Genomic DNA, 27,837 nt, shown 5'->3' with positions numbered 1-27,837 from the left:
TGTCAGCTTTACAATACTCTTCTTCACTGTGTCTACTCCAGAAAAATGTTTTTCCAACTCTGACTTCAATAAGCTGGCCTTTATTTGGCAGCTTTGTTTCACTCATGGCTAATATTTGGATGTGATACCTACTGAGTTCTCTCACAACAAAAGCCGTTCATCTTTCAGGTTGATTGGATTTTGTGTTATCCATAAATGTGTACCCATGCTGTGTACTGATAGTGAGTGGAGTCATCTTCCCCAAAATTTTTGCATTTTTTTTCATTTCAACTGTAAGGTGGAATCCTCTGCCTGCTGTACTAAGCAGATCAGGATTGGGTTAAAAAGACAATTTTTAGGACACCTTTTCTAGCCTCTTCCTCATGCCAGGTAAGAAGTATGGACCTTATAAAAGGTGATCAGGGGCAACTGGGTGGCACAGTGAATAGAGCACTGGCCCTGGAGTCAGTAGGTTTAAATATTACTTTATGAGTTTAAATATGACTTTGGACACTTAACATTTACTAATGGTGTGACCTTGGTCATGTTACTCAACCCCAATGGCCAGAGAGGAAGGAAGGAAATAATGGAGCAAGGAAAAAAAAGGAGGAAGGAAGAAAGGGAAGAAGGAATGGAGGAAGGAAGGTGTTTAGATACCCAAGGGACTACTGAATCCCAGGGCTACTTCAGTCAGTGAAAAGACATTGGAGATGAAGGTTTCTAGATCTTCATAAAATTTTTCTTTGGTTTCATCAAGGTTCATCATGTAGGAGAACAAGCACTAATGATCATAACGTGGCATCATTATGATCTTGTCTGCCTGTGTGCAGAGTTGTGACTACAATTCTTAGTATATTTTCACCTGCTGATTCCTCATTTGCCTGGCTCCAGAGATCCTTGAGGAAGGTGAAAGTGGTAAAATGGTATGGATGAGGTCTTTTGTTATACATAAATTGGATTTAAGTGAGGCAGAATTTTGTGAAGTCATTGCCCTCACTCTCTCTTCCAGCCTCATCGGAGTCCAGACGAGTGACAAAGGCTTGGGATGCAATGGACGACCTTAGTGCCTTGGATGTCTAACCAAGTTCTAAGCATTCCCCAGCATCAGCTTCACCCACCTTCACAGCCATTGACAGATTGTTCTTACCTGCCTAGTTATTGGGATAAGTCTTCACATGGTTGGAGTAGAACCACTCACCCATTTGTTTGAAATGGTGGCTTTCAACCTCGTTTAGCTTGTTTACTTAAAGTGTTTGCCTTTGTAGTCACTGTGCATGTTCCAGCTTCTTGGAGCCACAGGTAATAACTGAGTGAATCAGGTGAACACCAAGATGAGAAATTGCCCTGGAAGGATTCCACACCCTTCACACCAGAGGTACTAATCTTTCCCAGACACCTGTATGCCCCAAAGCATTAAATATCAATTGATAAACTCCACTCATGAGTTATTATCTTTATTTCCTAACTGTGCCTCCCAAAGACAGAGTGGAACAAAGAGAAAGAGATATTATAAGATGATTAACTACATGTCCCTAGCAAGTGCTATTTATTTTCTAAACTCTGGGGACTAAACAATATTATGTCTCAAATTGTAGAATTCTTTATTGTTTATAAAACATTTTAAGGTAAGCATTTATTACTTCTCACCTGGGCACCTGCTCTCCCTTTTTCTGGTCACTCCCTTTTGTTAATCCATTGTCCATTTAGCTCTGCAATTAAATCTGCTAATGCATAAGTCAGATCAAGTTACTATTGGCTCAGAAATCTTTATTGGTTCTCTTTTGCCTACAGCACAAAATAGAAATTCCTCTACCCATAAAAGAAAAAATTCCTTTACTCTCCAATATGGCTGCCACTTATCTTTCCAGTCTTGCTCACATTATTCCTCTTTCCTTTTTCTATGTTACAGCTGAAATGTCTTATTAGTAGTGGCCATAACTCAGCCCTCCACATTTTCCCACAGGCTGTCCCTAATGTCTGGAATTGACTTAGAGCCCAACTTTTTCATTGTGATTCAAGACATTTCTTGAATGTAGGGGTTGCAAAATTGCGATTTATTGTCAGTAAAAAAAAATTTTTGCATACCTATTTTATATATCTATATACCCAGGTCACATAAAAATTTCTTGGGTGAAAAAAGGTCACAAGTGGGAAAAGTTTAAGCTCTAGGCTAGAAAGTCAGAGAATTTTAGAATTAGAAAGGGCTTCCTCATCAATTAAGTGGATTGAGTTTACTTCAATTTTAAGGAAAAAAATCCAAACTTTTTTATAATATGCCAATTAAGGAATTAACATTTAGCTTTGTTTATAAGACTTCCAATGATGTGCAACCTCTTACCTTCCAAGGAAGCTATTCTGCTTTATTTCCTAAGTAAGGCACTTTAAAAATTGTTTAATCCAGGAGTTAACTTTTTTGTGTGTCTGGTGAACCCCTGGACCTCCTTTTCAGAATATTTTAAATGCAGAAAAAAAAACACAAGATAACAGAGAATTGTTGAAATTGAATTGAAATATAGCTATCAAATTAAATTGAAATATAGTTATCAAAAAATAAGAATAAAAAGCAAGATCATGGACCCATGGTTAAGGACCATAGATAGCTCTAGTCCAATCTCCCTTTATTTTATTTTTAAAAAGAAATGAGGAGCTGACATGGTGAGTCATTTGTCAATATCAGTGATATCATAATAACAGCTAATATTCTATAGGAAATATGTTTCATGCCTTTTAACAGCTAATATCTCCCTTTGTGCTCAAAAATTCAGCAGAATTGAATTTGAACATCTCAGAAACTCTTTGTAAGGATTATTATCATAAGAGAAACGTTAAAATGTTGCTATTAGCTACTAAATATTCTTCCAATTTAATCTGCATATATCTTGTATATACATAATTGTTTGCATGCTATGTTTCCCCCATTAGAACATGAGCTTAAAGGCAAGAATTGTATTTTTGCCTTTCTTGGTATATCTACTGATTAGCATGGTGCCTGGCATATAGTAGGCATTTAATTAATGCTTGTTGATGGTGATAGTATAGCCAGGAATTCCTAAATCAGGAATGGAAAGAGATTTTAGAGATAATGTAGTCCATGAATCTCATTTTGCAGAATAGACAGTTGAGGAGCCAGAGAAGTAAATATCTTGCTAAGGATTTTATAGAGAAGCAATAGACCAGCCAGGATTAGAACCTCATGTTCTACTTGGTATATCATCCTGCAGATAAATTCCTTCTAGACCAAAAGAATTGTAAGAGATTCCCTTTACTCAGGTGACTGGGTAGAATGGAGTAAGATAACTGGTTATTGTCCATTGCTGTTGTTTTTGTTCAATCACTTCAATTGTGTTTAATTCTCTGGAATCTTTTTTTTGGAGGGGGTAGTTTCTTGGCAAAGATACTGGTTTGGTCTGCCATTTCCATCTACACCTCACTTTACATATTGAATAAACTGAGGCAAAGAGGGGTAAGTGATTTTTAAGGATCACATCGTTAATAAGTATCTGAGACTGGATTTGAATTCGTCTTTTTGACTATGGACCTGGCACTCTATCCACTGCACCAACTACTTGCCCTAGATATAGTAAATATTTAATCAATGCTTTTCCATTCATTCATTCATCTGCCTTTCCATTATTATTTCATCTTAGTCTGAGCACAATTGATTCCTCATTTCTCCAAAGTACTACCATCTTCACCTCTTAGAATCTCTAGTGTCTTCCAAGCACTTACAATCAGTGTGAGTTTGAGCCAATGTTAGGGTCTCCTTGAGTCTCCTCTTAAGGCTAACAACAAACCCTAAGGGAGAAGCCTCCAGGTTATGGGGACCACAGTTACCAAACACAATAGACCTAGAACTTCCCTTGTGATGGACACTAATAATGCAGCCTGATATTACATCAGTCATCTGACATATCAAACCATGGATTCACATAGAGTTCCCAGGCCATCAACCATGTGTCCCCCAATCCCAACCAAATTTTCTTTACACTATTATCTAGCTATACTTCCCTCTTGCTGAGTCTCTGAATTTTGCCTAAATTTGATGTAGGGAGGATAGGTAATGCAGTAGATAGGGACTGGAATCAGGAAAACCTGAAGGCAAATTGAGTCTCACATACCAACTCTATGTGACCCTAGTAGGTCACTAAATCTCTGTTTGCCACATTTTCCTCAACTATAAACTAAAAGGATAGTGATATACACTTATCTCACGGGGTTGTGAGGAACAAATGAGATAATATTTGTAAAGTAATTAATGTAGTGGCTAGTATATACATAGCCACTGTTTAATAAATACTCGTTTCTTTCCCTTTCCCTTTATTCCTATTAAATTTCATTTGCTTAAATCTGAGCTACTACTCTATTCTCTTTGGCCTGTGACCAGAATCACAGGATCTCAGAACTGGTTAACCTCAGAAGCCAACATAGCATCCCTGAAGAGAAATCCCTGCTTCAGCATCTCCAAGAATTATTATTCAGCCTTTGCTTGAAGACTTCCAGTTGGGCTTTGGGGTGGCAATGCCCAAAGGCAGCTCAGTTTATATTTTGAATAGCCTTATTTATTAGGAAATTTCCTTACATAAGGCTAAAATCTGTGTCTCTGAATCTTCCATCTATTGTTAAACTTTTAGAGTCAAACAGAATAAGTGTAATCTGTCTTCTGAATCCCCATCCCCTTCAAATACTAGAAGACAGGTATCATATTCCCCCTAATGATACACTCTGAAGGGGGAAGAGAGGGAGAACAGCTGTCTGCTGAAGTCCAGGAGGGTTTGCAGCTGTTCATGGTTATTGAATACTCTTCTTTCTTCTTCCCTATAAAGGGGCAATTAGGAGATTCTCCGGACAATGGCAATCAGTGGAGTAGGAGGAGAGAGTGTCAAGAATGGAATGTGTGGAGAATGGACTGTGGCCTGAATGTTCATGTTGTGGTTTGAGGGATCCATTGTTATTAAGACTAAAGGTTTAAGAAAGTGTGAGAGAACACAATGGGTTGTGAATGAGCAGGGCTGTGTTTGGGAGTGGATCCCTGGGAAGGCTGAGGGCATGCCAGGCATAGATTCATGCCAGAACATAAACTGAGCTGCCTTTGGGATTGGTGTCCCCCCACTGCCACCCCAAACCCCAACTAGAAGTCTTCAAGCAAAGGCTGGATAATCAAGTCCACAGTACTATGGGCATTTCTGAATATGTATTCTCAGAAATTTGGAGTTGACTACTTGGATGCACTTTGTTTTAAGAAATATAGGAGAAAGGATTATTTAGGGTAGCATTTAGAGGTAGGTGCCTCTATATTGAACTAAAACAGAATGGGTGCTGGTTCTGGTGCCCTGTCCATGAAATCAAACAACAAGCATTTATTAAGCACTTACTGTGTGCCAGGCACTGTGCTGGGGATACAAAGAAAAGCAAAAACAGTTCTTGTCACAAGGACAAGAACTTCAGGGATAAGTTTCTAAATAAAGGGACTTATTTAGGAAATATGACATACAAAATATCTATGTGCAGCGAAGATATGTACAGACTGGATGGGAGGTAATCTTGGAGGGAAGGTACTTTTCCTAGCATAGAAACCTGAAAAGGTCTCCTACAGAAGGTGGAGCAAGAAGCAGGGTCTTAAAAAAAGTAGGGAAAATCAGAAGGCAAAGGTAATGTGGGCTCCTGACAGAACCTGCAGGCTAGCCTTCACATGGGACTGCCAAGGGATACACAAGCATGTGGAGAGTGACTAAGTTCTAGTTAGTGTGAAGTCTATTCACATATAAATCTTTGCACCGTATTAAACATTCCCAGTTCCTCCCCATCCTCCTAGGGAATTATCTCCAAGCCCTTTGCCATGCCAATTACGATCTAAACCCGTCAGTGTCCTTCCTTAGATCTGAAAATAATATTCAAGTTAAAGTCCAACCAGGGCAAAGTCCATTGGGAAGGTTACCTCCTGTGTCCTGGATACTATGCCTCTCTTCATGATGCCTACAATCCCCTTCCATTTTTTTGTCTGCCTGTCCCATTATTGAATCACATTGAGCTTGCAACTTCATTTCTTTTTTGTAAAATGCTGTTATTTATGATCCTTATGATTCAGCTATGTCTAGATCTTATACTTAGTAATTTGATTAAAAAAAAACTCAAGCTAAGGGCTTCACACTTACCCTTATTAAATTTAAGCCTATTAGAACTGGAGGAGTATTTTTCTGATTTACCGTTTAAGGTTAACTACCTTTCCTAGTTTTGTAGCTTCTGTAAATATGATAAATATGATCTTTATAACTTCAGTTTGGCTTCTCTCCATCTTTCTAGATATTTTACAATTTAATCTCCTCTAGTCACTCTATGAACCAATAACACTGCAATTCTTTGAACATGACGCTCCATCTTGGGTTCTGTGCCTTTCTCCCAATCCTGGAATTCTCTCTCTCCTCACTTCCTTTTCTCACCTTGACTTTCTTCAACACTCAGCTCAGATCCTACCTTTTGCAGAATTCATCTGTTGGTGACCTTGCTCAAAGTATTTTTACTCTGAGGTTAATTCCAGCTACTCTGTTTGTGCACAGGTTGATTGTTGTTGTTTCTCCTTCGTTCTCAAAAGGACCAGGACATCAGGGAGGTGATGCCATGATGTGCAAATGAATTGGATTTAAGTAAGGGAGCACTGTGCAAGGTCACCTGCTTCACTTTCCCCTCCAGAGCCATCTGGGTCCAATGGCCAGATATAGATCAAGATGACTGGAGTAGTTATTTAAGTGTTGCTTCTCCTATTAGAATGTGGACTCCTTTGGGATAAGGACTGTGCTTTTATAGTAATTTGTATTTCCAGCATGTAGTATAGAACCTGGCACATAGTAGATAATTACTAAATGTTTGTTGATTGAGTTGAATCACTGATTAAAAACAATAACAACAAACAAACCAACCAACCAGAGGGCTAAGGAAAATTGATAACATGATAGATCCCATGGAACTTTGCTAGAGAACTTCCTCCAAGACATCAGTCTATTCATGGTTATTCTTTGGGTTTAGTGATTGACCTATTTCAATTTACCTTCTCCTTGTTCAATTATTTCAATCAGGTCCAAGTACTTATGATCCCATTTGGGGTTTTCTGGGCAGAGATACTGGAATGTTTGCCATTTCCATCTCTAGATCATTTTATAAATGAGGAAACTGAGGCAAACAGGATTAAGTGGCTTGTTCAGAGTCACACAACTAGTAAGTTATCTGTGGCTATATTTGAATTCAGAAAAGTGAGTCTCCCTGACTTCATGCTTGGCATTTTATTCACTATACCACTTAGCTTCCCTATATTATCTAACATCTATCTTTCCCCCAAAAAAAGTATCATGAAAGATTTGGTTAAAATGCTTCGCTGAACTCTATGTCTAAGACACTCCCATTATCTGTCAGTCAAAATACTATATCTCCAAAGTAAATGTGGTTAATCTGGTATGATTTGTTCTCAAGGAACCCATACTGGCTCTTAGTAATCGTAGCTTTTCCTTTTAAATACTCATAAACTATTCCTTTAATAATATATTCTAGAATTTTGCCAGGACTCTGTTAAATTCATTTGTTTATAGTTTATAGTCTCTAATCTTCCTGTCAGTACAACATTTGTCATTTTAGAGATCACTGAACTCCCCAGTTATGCATGGTATTTCTTTTAGGACTCTATGATGCTGTTCATCTGGTCCTGAGGCTTGAATTCATTGAGGAAAGTTAAGCACTCTCTTACCATTATTCAGCTTATCATGGGTTTCAATTTCCAGTTATCCATCCCACTCTGAAGATTCCTTTTTTTTTTTTTTTTTTTGGTGGATAAAATAGATGCAAAACAAATATCGCATTTTATCATAGCTTCATCCACACTCAGATAGTCCTTTCCTTTCTTTAAATTCCCTTAAGGACTTGATTTAACTTTTTAAAAAAGGCCCTTTTTTGATGTAAGCCTCCTTTCACAAGGCTTTAGTTTTCCTAACAATATTCCTTCCAGATTTTGGCATATTTTTGTATTCATCCTCAGTTACTTGCCTTTATACACATTCATTTTTGACATCCACGTTAAATGATTAATTTTCTATGTCTCTACAACTGTTTCTTTAGACAGCTTTTTCTTTTCTTCCTCACTGGAATTATATGACTTTTTATTTTCACATGTTCTCCCCCTCTTCTCTTCCCCACCCCTCAGCTTTCCTATCCTTTGAAAATCAACTTTTTAAATATACTCTTAGGATGCAGGATGCTACCTATTCTTTCTCTGATCCCCTTGAGGATGCAAGTCATTTTGGTAGCATTTTCCTTTCTTATCTATCACAAACCTTACGATGTTGTAATTACTTCCTCCTTAAATTGCTGTCATTGAGAAAAAATTGTTTTATTTTTAATTTGTTAAATATAAGAAGCATTTCTAAAACATAGTACAATAAAAAGATGATAGCACATGAAACTGAAAATTTATTTTGTACATATTGCTATTCCTTTTACATATATAAAAGTTATCATGTAAATTTCTGTTTTTCTTCCCTCTCACCCCTACCCTGGAGATAATGACTATTAGACATAAATAGATATGTGTATTTTTATAATATGTAATTATATATATATGTATATATATATAATTATCAATTCTTTGTCTGGATGCAGGTAGTATCTTTCTTTATATATTCTTTATAATTCATTTGGTATTTACAATAATCTAAATGACTCATTTGCTCATTCTTTTTAAATAATAATAATAATAGTATTTTATTTTTCAAAACATATGCAAACATAGTTTTCAACATTCACTTTTACAAAATTTTGTGTTCCAAATTTTCCTCCTTTCTTCCCCTTTCCCCCTCCCCTAGATTAAACAAGTACATTTCTTGTAAATGTATTTCCACATTTGTCATGTGCTCAATCTTAAAACAACATTGCTGTTAGTATTATGATGTTCTCTTGGTTCTTCTCTTCACTATTTTCATGCAAGTCTTTCCATGTTTTCCTGAGATCATTGAGCTCATCATTTCTTATAGCACAGTAATATTTCATCACAATAATATACCACAACTTGTTCAACCCTTCCCCAATTGATGGGCATCTCTGCCATTGTTATTATACTAATAATGTCTTCCATATTGGTCAGCATCAAGTTCAGAATCGCAAGGTGTACTGAGAGTTTGCTTCAATTTCTAACTTCTATGACAAAGGTAACAGTAAAGCAAGTAGAAAAATTAATAACTGGTCTACTTTTAATCTCTAGACCTCTACTAGACATCCAAAAGCCCCCATCCCAGTCATAATCTACCTTTGTGCCAATTTCTAGAAGCAACTTTGCAATCTGTTTCACTTGGCTGGAAATATCTACAATATTGATTCTGTTTTTTCCTGCCATTGATCCTTATCCTTAATGTTTTACATTATGTTTTCATCCTCTGCTTTGTGGATTTCCTCATAGGAGGATATCTCCTTGGCAGCACACTATTCTCTGTTTTAATCTGTTTCCCTTTATAATAAGATATAACCTTCCTTTGCCATAGTCTAATCGTGAGTCATATCCTGCCAAGTCTTAGCAATGCTTTAAAGATTGAACTTATCTTCTGTAATTGAGATCCCCAGTTAATTTTGTTTATTGTCCACACTCTGTATTTTTGTGTATGGATAATTGCAGCCATGAGCAATATTGTTGCCTTCTTAGAGTTCTTAAATAGATGTCTATTGGTATGTGAATCTTGGACAGACAGAACAAATGGACAATGAACTAGGCCCAGAATCGAAAACAAGAGCAGACTAGATTGCCTCTGAGAAATAATACAGTCCTTTTAACAACTCCAAATTTTTCCCTAAAATAAAGTCTCATTTTTTGAACTCTCATTATTCTTCTAGTGATGTTATATGTCCATGAACCACAGACAATTAATATCTGAAGAACTTAATGTTAAGGATTACCCAAAAAGCAATGGAGAGACACGTGATAGGCTTTAGCAGGCTGAAATATATTATGAATTTGAACTAGAAAAAAGAAACAGTATAAAGATGCCTTTGGAGGAATCCATGAGAGAGAGAGAAGAAGCAATAAAACAAAATTAAACTCTTTACAAATATTATTTCATTTGATCCTGAAAGATAGGTGCTATTATTATATCCATTTTACAATAGGATAAACTAAGGTTTATCCTTATTTTTTTTGTGACTTCTAAGGTTACACAGAAAGTGTCTAGGTCAGATTTGAACTATAAAATACATGTATACAAATTCAAATTTGTCCTATACAATACAAACCCATTTAGGCTTTCTTGACAAAGATACTGGAGTAGTCTGCCATTTTCTTCTCCAGCTCATTTTACAGACAAGGAACCTGAGGCAAATAGGTTAAATGGTTTGCTCAGAGTCATATAGTCAGGGTGTATGTGAGGTGACATTTGAACTCATATTCTCTTGACTCCAGGTCCAGTGCTCTATCTACTGTACCACCTGGCTGTCTAAAGTCTTGCTACTTCATTGAAATCACCTATTTCTTCTGGTTTTACTTTCTGGGGCCAAACAGAGCAAGACCACTTTCTGTTTTATATAACAGCCCTTCAACTACTTGAAGACAGATATCATGTCCCCAAAGAGTCTCCCTTTTTCCAGGTTAAACATGCCCAATTCTTTCAAGCAATTTTGCTCTGTCATAGACTTGTCATTCTGGTTACCTCCTTTGAATACTCTCCAGCTTATCAAATCATGGTGTTCAGAACCAAACTAAATACTTCACATGAGGTCTGACAAGGGCAGAGCACAGTGGGACCATCACCTTCCTATTCCTGGAAGCTCTGCCTCTTCCAGTGCAGTTTGAGATTGAATTAGCTTTTTTTGGCTGTCACAGCACATGAGTAATTCAGACGGAGCTTATAGGGAAGGGAAGGGAAGGGAAGTAAGCATTTATGTAGTACTTAACTATGTGCCAAGCACTGAACTGAGGGCTTTACAAATATGATCCACTAAAACTCTCAGATCCTTTTTAGAACTATTTCTATCTTTTCCTGTCTCCCCCATCTTATAATTGTGAAGCTCTTTTTTTGGTACTTAAAAGGAAGCTTTTACATTTGCTCAGGAGTCCAGGTTTAACCATCAACTATTAAAAAAAAAAAAACCTTTGAAATTTAATCTGCATTATTCACATTTTCTCCATCTCTTAAGTCTAGACAATTAATAAAGCAACAAATCAAACCCTGAATTATAGTTTGCCGATTTCTGAGATGTAAATGCTCACATTGAAAATTTAACAATTGACTCTTTTAAGCTTTCATGAGCTGGCTCCATCACAACCCCGAATTTATCCTTGTGAAATTTCATCTTACTAACAAGCAGAGCCAGGAGATCATTATATACTTTAATAACAACACTATATGATGACCAATTCTGATGGACCTGGCCATCCTCAGCAATGAAATGAACCAAATCAGTTCCAATGGAGCAGAAATGAACTGAACCAGCTACGCCCAGCGAAAGAACTCTGGGAGATGACTAAGAACCATTACATTGAATTCCCAATCTCTATATTTTTGCCCACCTGCATTTTTGATTTCCTTCACAAGCTAATTGTACACTATTTCAGAGTCTGATTCCTTTTGTACAGTAAAATAATGGTTTGGTCATGTATACTTATTGTGTATCTAATTTATATTTTAATATATTTAACATCTACTGGTCATCCTACCATCTGGGGGACGGGGTGGGGGGAAGGAGGGGGAAAATTGGAATAAGAGGTTTGGCAATTGTCAATGCTGTAAAGTTACCCATACATATAACCTGTAAATAAAAGGCTATTAAAATAAAAATTTAAAAAAAAGAAAAGAAATTTCATCTTACTTAAATAAGGCCCAATGCTCTATCCAGTCAGGATCCTTTGTGATTCTTATTTTGTCACTCAGTATTCAATCATTCTTCTCGTTCTGTGTCATCTATAAAATTTGATGACTAATTATCTGCTTTTGTCTAAGTAATTGAAGAAAATGTGAAACATTACAGGTCCAAATACACATTCCCTGGAATTCCCCCAGAGACCATCTGACACACTGACATAAAATCGTTGCCATATAACCAGCTTTGAGTCTATCAGGTTATCATCTATTCCAAAACTCTGCTAAATCTAGGGAAAGCAGATGAAAAGCATCTGCCTCATTTATTAGCTTTGTGATCCCATCAAAAAATGTGGCTAGTCTGGCACCTTGAGACAACCATTCTGGCTCTTTGTTATCACTGCTTCCCTTTCTAGATGCTCACTCACCTACCTTCTTTTTAATCATCCTTTCTAGAAATCTCCAAAGAATCAAAATCAAGCTCATTGACCTATAGTTTGTATTCTCTGTCTAGACTAGTCTCTAGTCTGAATCTGCCTGGTCTATAATTCCTTTTTTACAGTACCTCTAATCAGTGATTTTTCAATTTGCCTAAAACCCTTCAGTGATGATGAGGAAAAAGGATGATCACTGAAGGGAATTTATTATGCTTTTGGATAGTTGTAATGATGGCAGGTAGGTGGTACAGGAGGTAGAATATCTAGCCTGAAGTCAGGAAGACTCCTCTGGCTTCAGATACTCGCTAGCTGTGTGATTCTGGGGGAGTTATTCAGCTCTATTTGCCTTCATTTTCTCATCTATAAAATGAGCTGGAAAAGAAAATGGCAAACCTCTCCAGTATCTCTGCCAAGATAACCCCAAATAGGGTCACAAAGAGTGGACATGACTGAACAACAATTACCTTAATTATGTTTTCCTGATATTGAATTGAAATCTGCTTCTCTGAATCTTAACCTCATTGCTTTTAGTTCTTTCTTTCAGAGTAGAAAAGAAGGGAATACGTATTTATTAAGCTCTTACTATATGCCAGGAACTGTGCTAAGTATGGCTGCAATTATTACCTTACAATAACCCTGAAAGATGTTAAGTGGATTTTCAATTGTGTTCGATTCTTCATGACACCGTTTGGTGTTATTCTTGGCAAAGATACTGCAAAGGTTTCCAGTTTCTTCTCCAACTCATTTTACAGATGAGGAAACCAAAGCAAAGGGACTTGCCCAGAGTCACACAATTAATAAATAATTAAGTTTGGATTTGAACTCAGGAAGAGGAGTCTTCCCAACTCTAGGTCCAACATGCTATCTACATGAGAAATAGGTGCTGTTATTATCTCTGTTTTAGAGTTGAGAAAAGTAAGGGAGATAGAGATTACATGACTGCTCTCTCTCTCTCTGATCTCTCTTCTACACACAACCTTTCAAATACAAGTCCCTTGCTTTCCTGATACTCCTCTTCCGGACGTATTCTTGTTTTTGCCAAAGATCTTAGGGAGGAGTAAGAAGAATGGAACACAATTCCAAAGATAATAGTATAGTGGAACTATTGTCTTCTGGGGCTAAGCTTACCTTCCCCATGTTTTGAAGCACTTTGCTCTGACCCTTTTTTTTCCTCCTACTCACATTCTACTTTGCATCTATCATATTTATTTGTAAATAGTTCTTACTTTGCTTTTTCTGTAAGTTTCTTGAGGGCAGGAACTATGATTTATTTTAAAATATTTTTCTGTTTGAAGTTCTGAAGTTTTCTGTTTGAATTTCAAACTGTTTTAATAAGCAGGAAAAAATGAAGAATCAAATTCTATTGTCTTAACGAACAGGGGAAAAATGAAGAATCAAATGAGTTCACAAAAATAGATTCAAACTAAAGAGAAAAATAGGTAAAATGGCATATGTCAGCCACATTAATCAGTATTGTTTTAGACTACTTATAATAACTAGAAGGTTTAACTGTAGTTTGGAGAAGCAGGAGGAGGAAAGGGGGAAAAGAGTAAAATTTAAAAATGCACAGTAGAAAACAAAAGAAAACCTACAAGGAAGTGAAGAAAGGATGGACAGTTTTGAATATGATGCATAGTATTTATGTGCTTTCTTGAAATAGAAATTTATTTTTCACATTTTAAATCCTCATGTTCTGCTGTGCACATAATTTTTTCTTTTTTATATAAGTTTTAAATAACTTAAAAAATTAAAAAACAAAGTGAGAGAGACTAATTGATTTTAAAATGACATTATTTGGGCACAAGCTTTCTTCAAAAGATATATTACAAACTAATATTCTTAAGAAATAAATGCATGAAATGATGTTTCTCCAGTCTGACTCATCATGAGATCTATGCAAGACAACAGTTGCCTCCCAAAGCTTTTTTGATTCCTAGTCATAGGAGAAATATGTTAGTGAAAATGATGAATTTTCACTAAATTTTAGTGAAAATTATATTAGTCAGTCAATAAGCATTTTAAGTGCTTACTATATGCCAAATACTGGGGATATGTTATGTGCCTAAATGCTGGGGATACAAAGAAAAGGAAAAAGAACAAAAAATGGTCTCTGTTCCTAAGGAGATTCTAGTGTAATGGGGGACACAACTTGTATATGAATATATTTGTGTATATATGTATATGATTATAATTACCTATGTATGTGTATATGTAAGATATAATAGGTGAAAGCAACCACATACAAATGAGATGTATACAGAGTAAACCAGAGACAATCAACAAAAAGATGGCACAAGCATAAGGGGGACCAGGAAAGGCTTCTTGTAGAAGGTCGAGTTTTAGCTGGGACTTAAAGGAAGTTGGGGAAGCTAGGAGGCAAAGATGAGGAGGGAGACAATTCCAGTCCTGGGAGACTGCTAGTGAAAATGCCCTGAGGTGGGAGATGGAGTGGATCCCTGCATATGGGGGAGTACATGGGAGCAGCCTAAGGTTTGAGAGGAATGGAAAGGCAGGAGAAGTCATATTATGAAAAATTTTGAATGCCAGATAGAGAATTTTGGTGATGGAAGACTACTGGGGACTAAATAGTGACATGGTCAGACCTCGGATTTAGGAGGAGCAGTCTTACACTTGAGTGGAGGACAAGACAAGAAACATGAGGCAAGGAGGGGACTAAATTAGGTGCTGAGAATATAAAGACAAAAATTAAACAATCCCTGCCCTCCCGGTGCTTACATTCTACCAAAAGAGACATCATATGTGAGTCTATACAAATAAATAAAGTTAACAGTGTGATCATTTGACTGTTACCTGTAAAATAGTTCTTGCAGGTATAGAAAGATTTACTGATATAAATATGTACTGCCTAGGGAAAGGAGGATTGCTAAAAAAAAAAAAAAATTCAGTGTGTTGCTAGATTTCTGTTACTTTTTAGCAAGGTTAACTCCTATCTAGGGCATTGGATGGAAAAAAAAATAGGAGAAAAGTGCAATCGATGCAGACCTCAATACTCTGCCAGCTACTGTTAATTAAGTTAATGAGATTAGAGGGAAAAGGGTCACTATCTCTGTCATCTAGGTTGGAATTCATTTAACTTTAATCCTGGCCATTAATTGAAAGGGTTTCCTTTCTTGGCTTAATTGGTGGTATACAGAGTTGCTGCCTGAAGGGCTCTGGGGTGAGTTATGGGATGTGCTAGTCCTCTCTCGTCCTCTCTCTCTCTCTCTCTCTCTCCCTTGATGTTACAAAAACAATGCTATTTTTTAAACTCCTGACAAACTGGATTCTAACTTTTCTTTAGTCCCTGATAATTATTCTAAGGGACTTGTTTTAGAAAAGAATGAATGAATTATATATAAAAGGATATTGATTAATTGAACATGCCCTGTCATCTCTCTCTCTCTCTCTCTCTCTCTCTCTCCTGTCTGTCTATCTGTCTGTCTGTCTCTCTCCCCGCCTTCCTCTCCCCCTCTTAACCTTGTTCTCAATATCCTATGTTCATTCATCCTATGAATCCTTCAGGTTGGATCAGAGGCTTGTACTATGCTAATTTATTGTTTGCTCTTCAGCAAATAATAATAATGGACTTCTGGGCAGAGCCCAGGGTGCCAATGGTCAGACCTTGTAGCTAAACAGATGATGTTTATTAATGGTTGCCTTCTGACCTGATAAGCAGTTGGAACTGAAGTATGAAAATTCTAGTTGGAATACAAATTTGGTTGATTAAAAATTAAAAAGAATAATTTTACTTGAGATTCACCTAAAAATAGGAATACTTGAATGATTAAAATGTGAAGACAGTGAAAAGAAACGACAGGGATATATGCCTTTGATGAGAGCTAGAGGGCAGTAAGGGAGATCTCACTGCATTATAAATGGGTTATCTCCCTGTATAAAACAGGGTAATACTAAAGTAAGATAGTAAGTGAGACAATGCTGTTTTTTTTTTTTTTTTTAATACTGACAAACTGGATTTGATCCATTCAGTCCCTGATAGTCATTCTAAGGTACTTGTTATAGAAAATGATGAATAATTTATCTAGAAAAGGATGTTGCTTAACTGAACATGTCCAGAGCCAAACTCATCACTATAGAGATCAGCATCATCTTCCAGTCCCTCTAGCTCACCACTTAAGAATGATCTTGAACTCTTCACTATCTCATATCCTTCCCCCCATATCAAGTTATTATCAAGGCCTGCAGATTTCATTTTTGTAACATCTCCCCCAATATGTCCCATTTTCTCCTCTTACCTCAGCACCCCTCCAGTGCAGACCCTCATCATTCTCATGCTTGGACTATTGCAATAGCCTACTAGTGGGTCAACCTACCTCAAGTCTTTTTCCACTCCAATCCATCCTCCATCCAGTCACAAAAGTGATTTTTGATATCTTACTCAATGAACTATAGTAGTTCCCTCTTGCCTCCAGGAGCAAACACAAAATGTTCTGTTTGACATTCAAAAGCCCTTATAATATAACTCTTTCCTACCTTTCCTTTCTTCTTATATCTTACTCCCCATTCATGGTTCACTTTAATGGCACTGACCTTCCAGCTATTCCATGAACAAGACAATCTTTCTCTTGGCTTTGGGCATTTTCTCTGCCTCTCCCCCATGTGTGACATGATCTCCCTCATCTCTATCTCCTAGCTTCCCTGGCCTTTTTAAAGTCCCAACTAAAATTCCATCTCTTTCTCAATCTCTCTCAGTGTTAGTGCCTTCTCTCTCTCAATTGTATCCTAGTTATCCTGTATATAATTTGTTGGCACATGTATGTATGTTGTCTTCCTCTATCTGATAGCTGTATGGAAAAACATAATAAGGTTGGAAAGAACATAATAAGGTGTAGTGCAAAGAGTCCTAGATTTCAGCCTAACAACCTACAGAATCGAGGGTCAGTGGAGACAATTTCAGTGAGAAGGATAATTTCCAGTACAGAAAAAAGCAACAGACTCAGAAGAGTCCAGTTAGTTAGAAGCCAGGCTCCAGAGAACAGCAGGTGCTGGAAGCCCAGTGACCTGCCCAGGAGAGGAACTGGCAGGGGGTGTGTGGAAGGCAGAACAGCATGAAGTTTCTCTGACAAGGGAAAGCATATAAAGTTAGAGACCTACGTTGACTTGCCTATTGTGTATACCTCACTGGGTGGTTAGATGGTACCATAGTGCAGAGTGTCAAGACCTGAAGTCAGGAAGACGTTTTCCTGAGTTCAAATCTCCCCTTAGATACTTACTAGTTGAATGGTCCTGGACAAGTCACTTAACCCTGCTTGCTTGCCTCAGTTTCCTTATCTGAAAATCAGCTAGAGAAGGAAATGGTAAAAGCATTCCAATATCTTCACCAAGAAAATGCCACATAGGGTCAGGAAGGTTTGGAAATAACTGAATAATTAATTTCATACTCTACCCATCTGTCTCCTTCTCTAAAACATTCACATACCCCCTTAATGAGCTGGAGAAGGAAATGGCAAACCTCTCCTGTATCTTTGCCAAGAAAACCTCAAAAGTGATCACAAAAAGATTAAAATGACCGAACAATAACACATTTCACTACCTATTTCTTCTATCTATGCATTTACTCTTTTATTATTGCTGTATGTAGTGGGGTGAAAGCATGACCCAGATTTATGAGGGAAATATTTCTGAAGCCTGGGCTTCTACAGTGGCATCAGAGGAAATGCTTTTGCTTTGAGATGATTGTGTCTCTTGGCTGACTGCTAAAATTAAGCACACTGGGGAGGTCCATGAGCTAAAATTTTAGGAGTGTGGATCCACTGAGAACTCTAAACCTGTGGTAGCTATCATTCCATATGGACGCAACCTGCAACTTGGAGTTAGGGATATACCCCAGAAGGGGAGATACATTAGTGTATTTAAAAATATTTCTTCGTAAATTAAATTCTTAGTAGTTATCTAAAATGAATCTTATTCTCTTAGAGAGCCTTAAAAGATCTCATAATAGTTTTCCCTCAAGACCTAGCTATTTAGCTTTCCAACTCCATATCACTGACATTTTAAATATGTCCCCATGCTTCCTTCTTAAAATTCCTTTCTTTCCTTCCTTCCCTCCCTTCTTCTCTTCTTTCCTTCCTTTTTTTTCTTTTCTTTTCTTCCTCTCTTTTTCTTTCCTCCCTTCTTTCCTTTCTTCCTCCTTTCTTTCCTACTTCCTTCCCTCCCTCCTTCTCTTCTTTTCTTCCTCTCTTATTCTTTCCTCCCTTCTTTCCTTTCTTCCTCCTTCCTTTCCTGCTTCCTTCCCTTCCTCCTTCTCTTCTTTCCTTCCTTTTTTCTTTCTTTTCTTTCCTTCTTCTTATTCTTTCCTCCCTTCTTTGCTTTCTTCCTCCTTCCTTTCCTCCCTCCTTCTCTTCTTTCCTTCCTCTCTTTATTCTTTCCTCCCTTCTTTACTTTCTTCCTCCTTCCTTTCCTCCCTCCCTCCCATCCTTCCTTCTTTCATCCCTTCCTTCTTTTCCCCCCTTCATTTCTTCTCTTCTTTCCTTCCTCATTCCTTCCTTCCTTCTTCTCCTTCCCTTCCTTTTTTATTCCTTCTCCCCTTCCTTCCTCCTTTCCTCCTTCACTTCCTTCCTCCCTTCCTTATTTCTTTCCTTCCTTCCTTCTTTGCTTCTTTCCTTTTTTAAATCTGATCCCAAGTGCATCTGGCTCATAGTAGGTCCTTAATAAATAATATCATTGAATTAAATCTAAATCTAAATCCTAAACAAATGGTACAGATAAACATTGACCATTCAGAAAATGGAAACATCAATTCCATATTCCTAGAGGAAATAGAAATGTAACTGATCAGTGAAAAATAGGGAGGATTTTCTTATGTGTAAAAGAGTTGATGACATTCCAGGTATGGAGAATAAGCATAGGTGAAAAAAAAAAGAGGAAATCTCAAAAGAGCTTATATAGGCTGGATTAGCTTGCCTCATACAAAACATTACTTTTGTGTATGGACACAGTGGGAGGAAAAGGATTCAAAAACTACACTGAATTAGAATTAGGTTGAAGAGTGTGGGAAGTGAGGCTAAGAAGTCCATCCTGTCGACCAAATATCAGTTATTACCATTTTTATTAGATTTGGTAAGTTTTAGCAAAGGAAGATGCTCACAAAGTATCCAGTTTCATTTATTCAAACCATGATTATCATCTGCTCCCCCAAAGTGTTTCCAACTTTGGAAACTTGGGTGAATGTGCATCCGCTGCTAATGGAGTGAGCTGCTGCTGCCCTCTATTGACCTATATTTGTCCAACATGCAACAGCAAGAAGACCAAAAAAGAAAAAAGGATACCCTAAAATAGGATTCAGTAAATGTGACTTCAAATTTAGGAGTCAGACTTTATTAGACTGGCTGCATTAAAATGAGCTGATCCCCACTTACTGACTACCTGGACAAGCTATTTAACCTATTAGTGCCTCTAGACAATTTTCTAGATCCGAGAATGTCTTAACATAGGGTCTGAGAACATTTTTTTTTATTATTAAAAACGATATTTCATCATAATTTGTTTTCTTTGTAAACATGTATTTTATTTTACTCAATTAAAAACATCATTCCAAGAAGGGATCCATAGGCTTTCCAAGAGTACCAATGGGGTCCAAGACATAAAAAATGATTAAAATCTCTGATGTTCTAAAAAAAAAATTGGAGAGTTATTGTTAATCTGCATTGATAGGGAGAATTCCTTCTCCAGAATATTTCTACACCAATCATATAGTGGTTTGGTTTGCAAAAATTGTTATCCATTTCTCTCTATCTCTTGGTCTTTGTCTGTCTGTCTATCTCTGTCTTTTTCTGACTCTGTCTCTGTCTCTCTCTTTGTTTCTGTCTCTGTCTCTCTTTCTCTCCATCCCTCTTCCATCCCCATTTCTTTCTCTCTCTCCCTCTCTCCTTCTTTCTTTCTCCCTCTTCTCCCCTGTCCCCTTCCATTCCCCCTCAAAAAGACAGGGAAATTGGGAAGGTGAAGACAGAAGCTGCACCAGACTTTTATCGAGAAAGAATCTGAATTCCCCTGTTTCAGTCTTTTCTTGCTTAGGAGCTTGAGATTTAAAACAACAACAAATCAAAAACCCCCCAAAACAAAAAGCCAGAGCAAAGCCTGGGCTTGTCTATATAGCAGTTCCCCAACTGGGCTTCCAGGGAGGTCTAGCCTTGGTTGCAGCAGCATTCACACTGACCAAGAAACTTGGTCACAATTGCTAAGTGTTATGATAACGTATCTAGATGCCATGACAACTTGGCTTCTGCAATTTGTTGAGTCCCATCATACAAACAAATGGCTAATCAGCTTTGAAACGCTGAAGCTGGATGTCCTCTGCCACAGAGTGGGGCATGTATATAGGTTGGACAATAGGAGGTAAATGGCAAGCTGAGGTGACCCCCACTTGTTTTCTCTGCTCAAGAGATAAATAGAGCATAGCTAGAAAATGCTGGGAAACAGCAGGCAGTGATAGCAGAGAAAGAAACTTTATGGGCAAGATTCAAGGCTGGCTGGGAAGGAAAAGGGGAAGGAGAGAGGGGGGAGGGAAGATAGGAGAGAGCAGAAGCTTGATTTGTGCTAACACATCAGTCTAGATGAATGAAAAGCCTGTGACAGCAATAATAATAGGTTCCACAAATAACGGCCCCAACCACAGACCAAAGGGCAAGCTTTTCATGTATGCAGAAGAAAAAATGTATGTAACACTTACCTAGCCTTTTCAGTCACACACATCATTAGCATGATTTTTGCATATAAATGACTGGCTAATGTCCTATAAAGCTCAGAAAGATCAGAGTATTCCCCATCCTTCTGTTGAATTGTCACTTCCTAACCCAAAAGTTCATTTTGTTTCTTGTAAGCTGTTCTCATTAGGATCCCTGGGCACATTTCAATTCAATGTTCATTCAATTCAATGACATTTCCTAATCCCGTATAATATGCAAGGTAATCAACAAGCATTGATTAATTACTTATTACCTACCAGGTACTGGGAATTCAGGGAGGAAAAAATGAAGCAATCAAAAAAAAAATATATATATATATATATGGAACAGTCCCTGCCACCAGGTTACTTATATTCTATAGAAGGGAAATAATATACAAATATGAGTAGACAAAAAATACATGTAACATATTTTTATATCATTTAGGGGGTTCAGGAAAGTTTTCATGTAAAAGGTAGGGCTTGAGCTAAACTTTGAATAAAAGAAAAAAGCATTTATTCAGCAATATGTGCCAAACACTGTAGTAAGTGCCAGGAATAAAAATATAAAAGTGTCACAGACCCTGCTCTCAAGGAGCTTATATTCTGACAGGAAGAAATATTTTATTAAAATTAAAATTAAAATCTCCTATTAGGAGAATGTTGACCAGGGAGAAATATTTGGGTTTGAGAAGTTACACAAGGAAATCTAAAGAGAGTAGATATGTCATTTCTAGTAGAAATGACACTCAGAGTTTCATTGCAATTTTGAGAAAAAGAGGTGAAAAGAGGAAGGAGATACATGCTAGCAGTGGCAAAGCATACAAGTAAAAAGATGGCAGTAATAGAATGTAAAATCTGCTAGGACCAAGATGGCTCAACTTGATCTGGCCCAATAGTGGGCCAGATGAATTTGTACTCAGATCCAAGTGGGCCCTTGGGTAAGAATTCCAAACTTGAATGGTTTAGTTCTCCAGAGCATTGTTTCTGGTTTAGAGATTTCAGTGGCAGATACATAAAAAGAAGATTTGAAGTATTTGAGGAATTAAAGAAGATGGAGGTAAAGAGGGCATGAAAATTATATATGCCGGTTAGTCCATGCAGAAATACTGAGATAGGAGATAGAATGCTTGCATTAGGAAAAGCACAAACTTCTCTTTGTCACCAGACAGTAGAAGATATAAAGGGGAATAATATATAATGAATCTCAAAAGGTAATCAGGAGTCAGGTTGTACAGGGCTTGAAATGTCAAATGGAGGAGTTTATATTTGATCTTAAGAGACAATAGGCAACCACTGAACCACGGAGAGGACAAAGAAAAACTCTGGAAAGAGAATTAACAACATATAGCAACCAACCACAGCTGGAGGCAGTTGGGGGTTCAGGAGAAGCTAAAATCAGTGATAATTCTCAGGTCTTTAGCCTAGGTGACTGGGAGTTCTCTTACATAAGAAGGTTAGAAGGAACACTTTTTTTTTGGTTGTTAGTTACTGTACTAAAGTACAGTACAAATATTTACAAATATTATCTCATTTGGTCCTTGAAACAACCATGAAAGGTAGATGCTATTATTATGTCCATTTTACAGGTGAGGAAACTGAATGAAGGTTAAATGAAAAGCCCCAAGGTCACGCAACTAGTAAGTGTCTGAGGCTGGATTTGAAGTCAGGTCTCCCTCTATTTGCTGCTTTTAGTTTTAGCTTCTGGAGGGACATCTAGGTAGAAATAATCAAGCAAGTATTCAGAAAGTTTGAAAAAAGCTCTGAAGAGAAATTTGTGTTTAGTATCTACATTAGGGAATTATGCTTAGATATGATTATTGAAGTCACAGGAATGAATGAGTTCACTGAAGGAGACAGGAGTAAGGGAAGAAGAGAGAGAGAGAGAAATAGAGGGGGGATAGAGAATGAGAAAGAGACAGACAGAAACAGAGGAACAAAAAAATGAGAGAGAAAGAATGATAAAGAAAATGAATGGGAGAGAGAATTAGAGAGAAAGTGAGAGAAAGAATGAGAGAATGAAAGAAGAAGAGAAAGAGAGAAATGAAGAAAGAGAGAACAGGAGAGAATTCAAGCAGTCTCATTAAGTTGGTAAAGAGGTAAATGAGCTGCAGAAGAGATAGAGGAGTGGCTAGTCAAAGAAGGAGGAAAGCCTATAGAAGCAGTATCACAAAGTTGAGGAAAGAAAAAGCACAAACAGCAGGAGGAGTATGATATCATCCTATAGAAAAGATGAGGACTAAGAAAAAAATCACTGAATATGGTATTTAGGAAGTCATTCCTAACCTTAAAGAGCAGTTTCGGGAGAGTGGAAGGGATGGAGACCACATTGCCTGGGCTTGAGAGATAATGAATGATTAACACACTAATTATATCTTCTAATTTAGTAAAGGGGAAGACAATAACTTGAAAAATGGCATGGTCAAGGGAAATTTTTCTTTTCTTCTTTCTTTTTCTCTTCTCTTTCTTTGCTTTTCCCTAGTTTGGGTGAGTGTTGAGAATTTTTATAGGCAAAAAGAAAGGAGCCAGCAGAGGGAGATTGATGCAGCTGGTTAGATTATGCTCCTTTCCTCAAAGGAGAAGGGAGATCTGGGAATAGAGACAGCTATAATAACTGATGAATATCCATGAGTGGAACCCCTTCGTACCAAAGGAATTCTAATAACCCCTCTGTGTTGAACCTTATCTGACCTACTCATAATTGGTTTATTCAAAGGTACTGGGGTTTGTTTGCCCTAGATTGGGCAAACTATCTCATTTCCTCAGTACAAAACCTCATAGGTCCCAACCACAGACCATCTGGAATTGGTCTACTAAATGGAGAGAGCCAATTTCCTGGGTTTGTGGCTTAATTTTCCCGAGCCAGACAAAATCTAGGACCCAGGTTGGCAGGGAGGCAGATGCGTATTTCTTTTTATAAGAGTGAGTGTTCTACCAGTCATTTGTATGCTATCAATAAACCCTGTAATTAGATTAGCTTTGGCAAGAGGAAGGGCCAACATATTTTAAGGTTGCAGGGAGAGAAGAAAAGGTAGGTAATGACAAAGGGAAATTTTTAGGTATGAATACCAGCAGTCAAGAGAGCTCACTGTCTTACTGTGAATAGTCCTATTATTTTAATTCAAATGATGTTTGTTGAATTTGGTATTGGGATAGTTTCTTCATTCCTTCCTCCCCCCCCCCCCCAATTTAATTGATGGTTGGTTGTTTTAAGGCAATTAAATTCTTCAATTCAATTAAATATTTTTAAACTCTCGAGTGGTGGTCAAGGCCATTCATAATCAATCTCCAACTTATTTGGCATCTGTGTTCAACCCAACCCTCCCTGCACCCTTTCCCCCACCAGATACCTAGATATAAATGATTTTTAGCAGCCCTCATATTTCTTATCCTTCTTTTGCATTTATTCCCTTCTTTATTATGACATGAAAGGAATTTAATAATTTTCCAAAAGTAATCCATTCCACGCTCCTTCTAGGTCCAGCTCAATGATCTACATACTAGTGTGTATCATATCTGGGCAATAAACATTCTTTATCCAATTGATTTTTCCCATGTGAATAGTCAGGCCAAACTCTTTTGGAGTGGTTTGTCTATCTTTCAGGAGACACTGCACTGCACTGCTCTGGGATTTGATGCAATTTCATTCACAAATAGGAGCATTTGGAGAATTTCACAATGAGTGAGGAACCTTTAACGTAGACTCTGCAATCAGTCTTTTCCACTACAATGGCAAAATCTCTATGTTTTACACCTCTATGTGTTATGCTTTACTGAATATTTAAGATCAGCGCATTTTCCTAAACAGGATTTTTTCAGTTTTATATTTTTCAAGTCATCTTGAATATTTTTGAAGGGAAATATTGTGGTTCAGTGAGAAGAGTGCTAAAGCAGGAGTGCTGAATTTGAAATCATGAGATTTGAGTTTGAAACCTCATTCTGCCTGTGTGATCCTGGGCAAAGAGCTTAATCTCTCTGTGCCTCAGTTTCCTCATTGGTTAAATGAGGACCTTAGATGACCTCTAAGGTTTTTTCTAGCTCTAAATCTATGATTCTGTAAAGTATGATCAGGAGAAACTTTGTCAGAAAAGAGCTTTTAAGAAAGCACTTTGTTCTACTTCCTAGCTGTTGTGATGGTTTGTTCTTTATTTTTGAAGAGGACTATGACATCAAAGAGGTGATGCTACAACATACAAATGAATTGGATGTAAGTGAGGGAAGGCTGGTCATGGTCACCTGCCTTACTTTCCCCTCCAGAGCCATCTGGGGCCAGCGTTAGACGCAGATCAGGATAACTGAACCTAGCTCTGAAATCCTTGGCAAATGACTTAACTTCTGTCTGCCTCAATTTCCTTAACAGTAAAAAATAGGGATATTACTAGTACCTATATTCTATTTTCCAAAATATATAGAGAATTAACTCTAATTTATAAAAAATCAAGCCATTCTCCAATTGAAAAATGGTCAAAGGATATGAACAGACAATTCTCAGATGAAGAAATTGAAACTATTTCTAGTCATATGAAAAGATGCTCCAAGTCATTATTAATCAGAGAAATGCAAATTAAGACAACTCTAAGATACCACTACACACCTGTCAGATTGGCTAAGATGACAGGAAAAAATAATGATGATTGTTGGAGGGGATGCGGGAAAACTGGGACATTGATGCATTGTTGGTGGAGTTGTGAACGAATCCAACCATTTTGGAGAGTAGTTTGGAACTATGCTCAAAAAGTTATCAAACTGTGCATACCCTTTGATCCAGCAGTGTTACTACTGGGATTATATCCCAAAGAGATTATAAAGAAGGGAAAGGGACCTGTATGTGCACGAATGTTTGTGGCAGCCCTTTTTGTAGTAGCTAAAAACTGGAAACTGAATGGATGTCCATCAATTGGAGAATGGCTGAATAAATTGTGGTATATGAATATTATGGAATATTACTGTTCTGTAAGAAATGACCAACAGGATGATTTCAGAAAGGCCTGGAGAGACTTACATGAACTGATGCTGAGTGAAATGAGCAGGACCAGGAGATCATTATATACTTCAACAACAATACTATAAGATGACCAGTTCTGATGAACCAGGCCATCCTCAGCAACGAGATCAACCAAATCATTTCCAATGGAGCAGTAATGAACTGAACCAGCTATGCCCAGAAAAAGAACTCTGGGAGATGACTAAAAACCATTACATTGAATTCCCAATCCCTATATTTATGCCCACCTGCATTTTTGATTTCCTTCACAAGCTAATTGTACAATATTTCAGAGTCTGATTCTTTTTGTACAGCAAAATAACGTTTTGGTCATGTATAGTTATTGTGTAACTAGTACCTATATTCTAAAAGTGTTGTGAGCATTAAATGAGATAAGATTTCCTCCCTCCCTTTCTCCCTCCTTTTCCTTCCTTTCTTCTTTCTTTCCTTTCTTGTTTCCTTCTTTTACTGTTTGTATCAAATGCTTTCTTATAAACAACAAACAACAATAAACACAGTGACATCTTATATTCTTTCCATCTTTCAGTCAAGTGCAAAATGGTAAAAATATAGTCATCTCTTGAATATTGCTTTTGAAAGCCTCTTTGTTCCTTACTGATAGCCTTAATGAGGTTGCTCTTGAATTCTGTATAGATGACTCTCCTAAAGATTTTGTATCTTTGTATATGGCAGAGGCAGTCTACAGGCCCATATTTTCTTGTTTGCCTTATTGTTGTTATTTTTGGTATTAAGAAAGTCTGAAATCTTTCTCACTGATTTGATATATTTTGTCTCCATCCCTCAATATACTCACAATTGTAGCATTTCTAATACAGATCTTCTATAAACATCTGGTCCAATTTGATTGCTTTTACAGACTTTGTACTCTTCGAGGCCATTTTACTACTCATATAAGGACATCTATAATGTCAGGATCCAAATATGATGGCTCCGCTGCTCTTTCCAAAAATTACCTAATTGTCAAATCCAGTGGACTTTCTTTAGGGTTCGTCTTTCATTAATGACTACAAGTTTCCCTTGGAAACAACAGCCTGCCTTTTTTCATATTAACATTCTACTGGTGTACCTATATGACAGTGAGACATGGAATGTGATAGATTACAAAAAGCAAAAAATGAATAACACAGAGAGAATATTGAGAGGAATATGGTGGGTATGAGCAGGATCCAACATATAATCAATGAGAAATCTCAGAGAAGAACAGGAGTAAAGAAGCTACCAGGGAACTCTCTGATGGGAAGAAAAAACAGGTTGATCATGAGGTAAGAGTGAGGGATGACAGAATGCTCCACAGGTACCCTGATAATGTCAAGTGAAAATAAAAAAGACCTACAATATATTGCTTGGATGCTCTATGCTGAATTTCTGGGATGACATGGATAAAAGCCACATGCCATGGACACAGTTATGATCTGCATTATTTGAGTTCCCTTCCAAATAAATGAGATCAGAAATCAATTTAAGTATTTTCTTATACTATATTTATTTACAGATATATCCTTTCCCTCATTAAATGGCAAGCCTTCAATAGAAGAAGCATAAACACATACATTTACAAGTATCACATGTATCTGAAACACTTACCTCCTTATTCTAACAATTGGACAGCCAATAGAATCTCTTAGATTTCAAAATGCAATTATCTCTTGTATTAAACACACTTCAGATCCTGGCATTGATGAATATCCTTGAGGGTGATGATGGTCCATATTTCCCTTGTGTGTCATTAAGAGGTTATTTGTATCTGTTGTTTCCTGGACAGAGAAGAAAAACTGTTAATGGGATTTGGAAAATCAGAAAATGGGCTGAAGTTGCTTTCATAATTTGCAGCACTTAGAACTTAAAAATATAGACATGACTTTTTGTAGCAGCATAAGACTGGAAACAAAGGTAACCATTGGTTAAGGAATGGTTGAA

The 27,837-nt window shown here is 37.2% G+C and overlaps 1 protein-coding gene across 2 annotated transcripts in view; it reads right to left on the bottom strand.

Annotated features, from left to right (window-relative positions):
* TLR5 (toll like receptor 5) overlaps window positions 1-27,837 on the bottom strand; it is a 65,575-nt gene that overhangs the window by 20,703 nt on the left and 17,035 nt on the right. For both annotated transcript variants that reach the window (XM_003767727.4, XM_031967074.1), the window contains one exon: window positions 27,505-27,674. The gene's annotated coding sequence lies outside the window, so the exon portion shown is untranslated. The remainder of the gene's footprint in view (window positions 1-27,504; window positions 27,675-27,837) is intronic.

The sequence above is a fragment of the Sarcophilus harrisii genome, chromosome 4 (assembly GCF_902635505.1).
Source record: "Sarcophilus harrisii chromosome 4, mSarHar1.11, whole genome shotgun sequence".
In the NCBI taxonomy this organism is placed as follows: Eukaryota; Metazoa; Chordata; class Mammalia; order Dasyuromorphia; family Dasyuridae; genus Sarcophilus; species Sarcophilus harrisii.
Note: the sequence above shows the minus strand (reverse complement) of the source record. Positions and strands in the feature narration are given on the sequence as shown.